Source organism: Neomonachus schauinslandi, chromosome 13 (genome assembly GCF_002201575.2).
Source record: "Neomonachus schauinslandi chromosome 13, ASM220157v2, whole genome shotgun sequence".
In the NCBI taxonomy this organism is placed as follows: Eukaryota; Metazoa; Chordata; class Mammalia; order Carnivora; family Phocidae; genus Neomonachus; species Neomonachus schauinslandi.
Genome location: NC_058415.1, coordinates 24,902,894 through 24,912,511, shown reverse-complemented (window position 1 = coordinate 24,912,511; position 9,618 = coordinate 24,902,894). Strand labels below are relative to the sequence as shown.

At 43.4% G+C, this 9,618-nt stretch overlaps 1 pseudogene; it reads left to right on the top strand.

Annotated features, from left to right (window-relative positions):
• Nucleotides 1–3,391: 3,391 nt before the first annotated feature.
• On the top strand, nt 3,392–5,144 carry LOC110569978 (annotated as a pseudogene).
• The last annotated feature ends 4,474 nt before the right edge of the window (nt 5,145–9,618 follow it).

Genomic DNA, 9,618 nt, shown 5'->3' with positions numbered 1-9,618 from the left:
TCAGTTTTTTGGAAAGGGATTCAATCTTGGCTAAATAAATTAAATCATGACTTTACATCTCCCATTTATCACCAAGGGTTGCTCATTGCTGGCAAGTTTCAGATGAAATGGGCTCAGTTTCTCTATGGAGCCACTGAACTTATGGAAAGCTTTATAAGTGTTTCTCAAAAAACAGGTGATTTTAAAGGTGGTTCGTAGGACCACCTTTAAAATCAGTGGTGCTGGGGGTGCCTGGGTGGCTCAGTCCTTAAGCATTTGCCTTCAGCTCAGGTCATGATCTTGGGATCAAGCCCCACATTGGGCTCCCTGTTCGGCAGGGAGCCTGCTTCTTCCTCTCCCACTCTCCCTGCTTGTGTTCCCTCTCTATCTCTCTGTCAAAAATTTTAAGATTTTGAGACCGCGAGAGAGGGAACACAAGCAGGGGGAGTGGGGAAGAGAGAAGCAGGTTTCTTGCACAGCAGGGAGCCCAATGCTGGGCTCGATCCCAGGACCCAGGGATCATGACCCAAGCCGAAGGCAGACGTCTAATGATTGAGCCACCTGGGCACCCTGCAAATGAAGTCTTTAAAAAAAAAATTAGCGGTGCTGGTTAAACATTAAAACATCTGGACCATACCTCAATTTGAATCACAATCTCTAGAAGGAGGTACCAGGAATCTGCTTATTTAACAAAACGAGTTAATAGTGTGTTTTGGTTTTTTAAGATTTTATCTGAGAGAGGCAGGGGGAGGAGTGGAAGGAGAGAGACAAGCAGACTCATTGAGCGCAGAGCCCCACACGGCTTGATCTCATGACCCCAAGATTGTGACCTGAGCCAAAATCAAGGGGTGGGTGCTCAACTGACTGAGCTTACCCAGGTGCCCCAAACTCAGTAGTTTAAAAACTAACATAATACAGCAATATGTAGTAAGAAACAAGTATGGGGGCACCTGGGTGGCTCAGTCGGCTGAGAGTCTGCCTTTGGCTCAGGTCCTGGATCCTGGGGTCCTGGGATTGAGTCCCATTTCGGGCTCCCTGCTCAGTGGGAAGTCTGCTTCTCCCTCTCCCTCTGGCCCTCCCCCTGCCCCCCACTCGTGCACTCACTCTCTCTTGAATAAATAAAAAAACCTTAAGTATGTTACCATACTTTTTCATTAATTCACCCATACTTAGTTACCCAGGTGTACAGGTACAGTGGTAGACCCTAAGGATGCAGTGGTTAGGAATCGTTCATTTGGAGAGTGAATCCAGTAACAATGAGAAAAACCAGTGTTGTGAGATGTGTTTAGGAAAGCAGAAACCAATGTGTGTGTACATACATGTATACACATTCACAATGATACACTGTAGAGTTAAAACCAGGAAAATCCCTGTGCTTTGACCCAAAATTCTGTCCCCTGCTCTTAGCAGATGAAAGTAAAGACAGCTTGTGTACATAGGTAGTCATCATTTGCCCCAACCAGGCCTCAGCACTTAGAGAAGAAATCTGACCTGAGAGAAACAATACCTAGAAAATTAAGCACTTTACATTTGTCTGTATTTAAAATGGGGAGTTAATCTGAGTCAAGGACATTGGAAAATCTAAGATGCAAATGTTTTATAGGCTTGAGTTCCTGTTTGCCAACAGGGTTGTGGTTAACAGATACACCAGCTATCCTGTGACCTCAAGCCTTAGCCTTCCTAGCCACCTCATTTTCTGTCCAGAACCTGTTCTCCCACTCAATATCTCCACCCATTTCCCTCTGCTCCCCCAAACTCAGACCTGTAACCCCCAGCCCTGTAGTTGTGAGAGAAACAGTATGTCAGCAGAACTTCAAACCTTTTAGAATCGTTTCAGTATTTTACCCTTTTGGTCATCTTATCCCCCTTACCCCTTTTTTCCGTGAAGTCTTCCTATCTTTAAGGATGGACTTCATGGAAGGGAAGGGCCAGTTCACCTAGAACAAAATATCTGGGGGTCTGGGAGGGGGACGTAAAACAGCTGCTTATCAGAGCAAAAGGGGGAGAAGTCATTTTGATAGCGAAGAGAGATTAGGCAGGAACAGAGTAGAATAGAAGGCATCAGCCAGGTCCCTCAGTGACCTCCCTAGGGTTCATCCTGAGGCTGGACAAGTAGAGGATGATTAGTGAGAGCAGGAACTCCAGGTAGGTTAAATAGGAAGCTAAAGGCAGAGAAGGCTTAAGCCTCACTTCTATTTGGAATGCTGCAAAGTATTCCTATGACCACATGGGCTGGTAAAGCACAGCAGAAATTGAGGCATATCATGTTTTGGCACAGAGGGACACAGATTTTATGCACACACACACACACATACACACACACATACACACACACTCCACAGGATTTGCTTTGATTCCTAGATGGCAAAAGAGGGACACCAGTTGAGTGCTAATGGGCTTGCCATGGGGTCACCATGGTGAAGGGGAAGGTTACTGCATAGCAGAGGTTGTAAGGTAGATAGCCCAGCAATGCAGTAACCTTGCTGGTCTTGGAAAGGTGGAAGTGAAAGAAAGACCTTTTAGAAAAAACAGCCCTAATAAGGGGTCTGACCTTTAACTGAATAATTATTTCCCTTAAATTAGACCATTTAAAACTGGAAAAGACCAACTTGCATTTCACTTGGCAAGTTTATGTGGTTTTTTTCTACCATCACTGGGAATGGGAACTTAGGAGAAAGAGGGATATGGGAATCTGAGAGCCTCTGGAAGTCCCCATAAAAGCAAGAAAAGTGAGGCAAATACAACCAAATCATAAGTTTTAGGTGGAAGTGGCCCCAGTGGGCTTGGGGTCTTCATTTGGTAGATCAGGTAGGTTTTTATCTAGATCATTTCTTCATATCTGTGTTTCAGATTGGCACCAATTCTGTGTACAGTTCAGAACTCTGTGATCAGGCCCTGCTTCCGTGGCTTCCTTTCACCTGAGAGCCTTCCTCTAGTGAATCTCTTGCACAAGAATTCCTGGCTGGGCCTGTCTTTTAGGGACATGATCTAAGATGGTTGAACTGCAGCTGGAGCAGAGATTTACATCACCCAGACATCCTTGGCTTAGATTTTGATGCAGTAAGTAATGAGACGTACAGTTATCTCCTTCTGAGGAAGGGGTGAAAGTTTTTCATTTTAGAGAGAACAGCTGCATTCTGTTAGGCAGTATGTTTTAAAGTATACGTATGTGAACAAAATAGCCATAGGGGTGAATTATAATGGACCCTTTTGTTAAACGACACAGCTTCACTTTGCCCTCTTCAATAGTACCCAGCTTTGCTTTTGCAGTTTTTCTCTCGCAGCTGTATGTAGACTTGACAAGATAGAAATCCTGGTCCTGGGAGAGTCCTTCTCACACCAAGAGAGTAAGCATTTGCGCCAGGCTTGCCTAACCTGGGAATTTGTCCTGGGAATTTAAATCTTGAGCAGAATGATTGCAGGCAAGTTACAATGATCACGGTAAGTTTGTGAGTTTTTGTTGTTTGTTTTTTCAGCAGCACTAGTAGAAGAAACCTTTGGGCAGTTTCTAGAACTGCCCAATTGCCATTTAGAAGTCTTGTTCCCAGCCTCTCCTTCTATCCAGAGAGGTTTTTCATAGCTTTTCAAAAAGTTTCTTTGCTTAGTTTAGCCAGTCACTATCTGGTACAGGCAGCCTTGCTAACTTCAGGCAGGACAACAAAAGTCTGGGTAGCAGCTGCTTGCTCCACCTCAGCGGCCATTGCTGCCAACCAGCGTCACTTGGGCCTTCCCAGTTTGGCCATCTGGGGCATAAATCAGTCATTTTCTGGGGGACTGCGGGCCCTATCTCGAGGCTGCCACTGAACATCCGAGGCAACCAGCAACATGCCTCAAGTTTTCGCTTTTGCCTCCTCTTTCAGACTTGAACAAAATGCCACATCTCACAGAGAAGAGAACTGACTTCTGGAGCAGCTACCACAGCGGCTGGATGATGCCATGTGGAAGGAAAGAGGAGTCAGTTCCGGAAGGGAAAGCTCCGACCAAAGGGTAATCAAAGCAAGGAAAGAGATGTGCCGCCGGGTGAGCAGCCCCCTCCCACCGGCTAGCCTGGCCTGCCACGGACGCCTGGGCAGGCTGTCGGTTTGGCCCAGGCCACCCAGCTGTCTAAAAACGCTTGGTGTTTTTAGAGATACAAAAAGAATTATTAGACTACAATAGGAGTTGGCACTGTTGCTCTTGAAATGAGCCACAGGCCGTCAGCTTTTGCTAAGATGATTAACAACACAGAGAATCTTGGAAAGAAATTGTTAGCTGTTCCGGACAACTACAAGGTGACTTTTGTGCACAGAGGTGTGTCAAGGCCAGTCCCCTGCTGTCACTCTTAAACCCAGTTGGCCTGAAAACAAGAAGGTGTGCTACATGCAAGATGACAGGAGCTTAGTTAGCTAAGGCAGCAGGAGCCTAGAAGTTTGGGGATGTGAATATTGTCTACCCTAAACTTGGGAGTTTTGCAAAAATTCCAGATTCAAGCCCCTGGAACCTCAGCCCGGACACCTCCTATGGGCATTAGTGGGCCAACGAGACTGTGCACGGAGGGGAGTTTGCCTTTATCTGTGATGTCAAGGGAGCCATGGTGGTTGGCCCCGTGTCCTCCAAAGTCCTATCCAAGCTGGCAGATGTTTCCTAGTTTGGTGTGATTTTTGCTGGTGTTCAGAAGAATGTTGGCTCTGCAGGGATCACATTCGTGATCACTAGCGATGACCCCCTGGGGTTCGCCCTCAGAGAGTACCCTTCGGTCCTGGAATACAAAGTACAGGCCCCAAACCACTCCTCAGACAACACACCTCTGTGTTTCAGCATCTATGACACAGGCTGGGTCCTCAAGTGGATTAAGAACAAGGCAGTGCAGCCATTGGAGAAGCTCAGCTGCATCAAAGCACAAATGATTTGTGATATTATTGATAATTCTCAAGGATTCTAGGTATATCCAGTGGATCCCAGAATAGAAGCAAGACAAATATTCCATTCTGCAGTGGCAGTACCGAAGGACATAATGCTTTAGGAAAAAAGATTACTTGCTAAAGCTCTTGAACTCTATCTGATCTCCTTGAAAGGGAGTGGGCCTGTGGGAGTCATCCGGCCTCTCTATATAATGTTGACAGGATAGAAAATGTTTAGAATCTGGCAGCATCCATGAAAAATCTTTGGAGACACATCAGCTATGAACACATCTCAACCAATATGTATTCTGCCCCTGTGAACAATGTATAAAATTTAAAGTAACTTGAGAATGGCTACAAAAACAACAAATCTGGAATTTTTCTTGAATGAACATTTTATTATAGATTCTTCTTTTTTCAAAGAACAACAGCAAAACATTCACAGCTCTGCAAAGCTGGTGGGACTTAACAGACACCTTAATTCTTTTTTTTTTTAAGATTAATTAATTTTTTTTTAAAGAGAAAGAGTGGGGCAGGGAGGGGCAGAAGGGGAGGAAGAGAAAAAAATCTTAAGCAGGCTCCACACCCAGCGCAGAGCCCACGAAGGGCTTGATCCCATGACCCCGAGATCATGACCTGAGCAGAAATCAGGAGTCCGACACTTAACCAACTGAGCCACCAAAGCGCCCCTAAGATTTTATATTTTTAAAGTAATCTCTACACCAAACATGGGGCTCAAGTTCACAACCCCGGGATCAAGAGTCACATGTTCAGGGTGCCTGGGTGGCTCAGTTGGTTGGGCGTCTGCCTTCGGCTCAGGTCATGATCCCGGGGCCCTGGGGTAGAGCCCCACATCAGGCTCCCTGCTCAGTGGGGAGCCTCCTTCTCCCTCGACCTCTGTCCCTCCCCCGCAAAAGAGTCACATGTTCTGAGCCAACCAGGCACCCCAACAGACACCTTAATTCTGACTTGAACTGGAAACATTTTAAAAAAATCTTCCTTTTGCTTTTATAACAAATCTAGCTTACATTGTCTTTCCTTTTTTTTAATGTTGTCTTTGGTGCTACTTTTTCTAGGTAGATCTCAGTATTCAAACTTGTCTGTGGACTTAATTATGCAAATTGTAGCTAATTGCTTCTGGAGACACACAAACACACAGCATGGAGGGTGAATGGGGTCCTCTGGGTGCTGAATCTTGATCCTTTCCAAAATGACAGCAGTGGAGTCTCCTGGGTTCTGCACCTGTTAATTCAGGTCCACACTGCCTGTGTGGTGAGTGTTTAGGGGTTCCAGGCTAAAGGGCAAACTGGGGATCTTTCTTTATCCTGTTATTTTCATAAAGAGATATAAGTGACATACTATGTGTTTATATAGCAAGGTCTGTTTTTAATACCAAATAGTTTATATCTTTATGCATTTATATTTCTAGTAATACAGTTCTCAGAATCCTTGACTTTGTGCATTATAACATTACATTAGCAACACTTGTGGTCCCCATCCCACCCTCCACCCCACCTTTTAAGCTGCTTAACAAAAAAGATAGAGTTCTCTGATTCACTTTTGCTTTCCTTCTAATGGGTAGAAGAGAGAAGGCTGTATGTTTGGTTCTTTATTTTTTAATTAAGCCATTGAAATAAAATTCTCTGTCAAACTTCCTTATCCTTTGTTGATTTGACGGTTCTCTTTATAGTGTTTGACCAGAATGATACTATGAGTTCTGGAAGATCTTTGCTGAAGATTCTTTTCCCCTACTGTTTATCCACTGTCAGTGTTTTATGTTGAGTATGTGAAGGACATTAAAATCCTAAAATATCTAAAAAGAGAGAAAGAAAGAGAAAAGAGAATTTCCTCTCAAACTGCTCTGAGGCAGTTTCTCCATATAGTCTGTCCAGTGTAATGGAACTGTGACAACACTCCTACACTGTGACTAGCTGTGTCTCTTTGAGGCTCACCACGAAGCAGCGGCTAACACAGTATCACATCCCCCTGTATTACTTTCCATCTGAACCTTTTTTCCTTTCCTTCACTGTTGATGTCTTCAGAAGGCACCTCATAGATAAAACATCAGCACTTAATCTCTGCCTCAGATAAATCCCTGCCCCTTTTCAAAAGAAATATTCCTTTGTATCTGTTTACTTTTTGTACTTTTTAAAAAATATTTTTAAAATTTATTTGACAGAGAGAGCACAAGTAGGCAGAGGGAGAGGGAGAAGCAGGCGATGTGGGAGATGCGGGACTCAACCCCAGGACCCTGGCATCATGACTTGAGCCGAAGGCAGATGCTTAACCGACTGAGCCACCCAGGCGCCCCTGTAGTTTTTTTTTTAAGATTTTATTTTTAGGGGCGCCTGGGTGGCTCAGTCATTAAGCGTCTGCTTTCAGCTCAGGTCATGATCCCAGCGTCCTGGGATCAAGCCCCGCATCGGGCTCCTCGCTCTGCAGGAAGCCTGCCTCTCCCTCTCCCACTCCCCCTGCTTGTGTTCCCTTTCTCGCTGTATCTATCTCTGTCAAATGAATAAATAAAATCTTAAAAAAAAAAAAAAAGATTTTATTTTTAAAGTAATCTCTACACCCAACATGGAGCTTGAACTCACAACCCTGAGATCAAGAGTCAAGTGCTCTACTGACTGAGCCAGTCAGGCACCCCTGTACTTTTTTTAAAAGCAGGTTTTTACATTTATGATTGTTGTGTCCCCCTCCCTCACTTTTTGCACTACAGTCTAGCTGAGTGATATATTGCCAACTGGCACCAATTCTCCAAATCAAAGTGTGTAAGGGAAGTACACTTGTGTGACCCTCTTTAATAGAAGATACACCGGGCAATCTGTCTACTTCTCTTTGCCAGAAGTACAATAACTGGAAGGCCTGCTGCTCCTCTTCTACATAGTTGAATTTCAGTTCTGGAAATTTCTTCAGCCTGTTTGTGCAACAACCCCTTGCTTGATAATTTCCAGGACCCATTCCACTAACAGCTCAGCTTCAGCTTCTAGCAACCTTGAGCGAAAGAAGGTGGTTACCAGATCAGTATTTTGCATTATATCCTGAAGTGGTGAGGTCAAGATTGTTCAAAGAGATCTCATTTGTAAAGCAGTGCACGCACCAAGTTTGGATTGTGGGGAAGAGAATCTGTCAGGCAGGAACAGATGATTTTCAACGTTGTTCAAATCACCTCTTCAATGACATTTACTTAAATGCATAACCTATAAAGGAACATTAATGGAACTCAGAAAACCTCTCAAGGACTGTGTAGTTCGTTCCACAACTCTGTTGTGTTTTTTAGATAGCAAGGAAAACAAGCAGATTACTGGTTTATTATAAAAGGATATAACTCAGGAACCAACCAGATAGAGAGATGTATAGGGCAAGTTACCTGGGAAGGGGCATGGAGCTTCCATGCTCTCTGAGCATGTCATTCTCCCCAAATCTCTAAGGGTTCATCAAACTGGAAGCTCTGCACTGTTTTTTTATGATGTAATTTAGTTCTTTCTCCTAAGTAGGAAATATTAATTTCACTAAAGGCAAACTATGGTTCAAAAATTCTAATTGATTTTGAACTGTAGTAATGTTAATGCTATATAATGGAGATAATATATTTATTCTGTTATAACTAAATATTTTAAAACAGAAATTATTTAAGAGCCAGAGTTTTCACCAGAAAGGGTCCATTCTGTCCCTAAGCCAAAGCCTGTAGATGGAACATTTTACACACAATAAGAAGAGAGGAGGAAGAGAAGAGCTTCCAATGGTACTAAGAAAACCAGGATAATATAATGGCCCAAAAGCGAAGAGTGAATTTCAAGGAAGTAGTCAATTTTAAATGCTATAAATGGATAAATCAAGGAGAAAAGGAACAGAGGAAAATTACTACACAATAGCAAACCGTATCTCTTTTCTGCTAAGACTTCTTGGGGCTTTAGTCTATTGATCACTTTAGGAGAGTCCAGGGGGAAATGAAAATAGTTGAGATGTCCTATCTTCAAAAATCCATTTCACTTCTCTGCTTTCCTCCTTCCGCATATATGAAGAATGACAGCCTCCTCTCTAGCAATGTCTACTGTCCATCCATTGCTCTTGCCAACTTTTGCAACTTTTCCTCAACAGTTACCTCTTAACCCACTATTTCTTTAAGTTTCTGCCATAGCCTATCATGACAGAAAATAGCAGATGTAGCAGTGATCGTTGCCAATGCTTGACATTTAATTTAGCTATTCAGAATGATGGCTTTCTTGTTGACTGGAATAATCTACTTTGGATACTGTGTAGGAGGGGGAAAGGTGATAGGGACACACCATTTATCATGCCTCCTCCCTTTGTTAACCCTGAAAATACAAGTTTAGGGACTATTTAGAGGTCATCTTGATCTTCTCTTCAAAGGCCTATGCCTGCAGGGTAGAGCTTCTGGCAAAGATTTTCAAAAGAAAAAAACTCAGCAGGCATGTTCCTTTGGCTCTTTGCCCCTTTTATTTTCATCTTTCTTTCTGCGCACACAATACCCATAAGGGTAGAGTCATCCTACAACCATAAAGACAAAAGCCATATATACTAGGTATCCCTAGTGACACAGAAAGCAAGGAGCCTAGTTCCTTGCTGACATTCTCAAACAGGTACATCTGCTATGGGTTTATTATATGAGAAAAACAACCCCCTTTGTATTTAGTCACTATAATCTAGTTTTCTGTTGCTTAAAGTATAATACTACCCATTTGACTGTCTGCCTTCCTCACTAATCATAAGATGTCAGAGACCATGTCTGTATCTG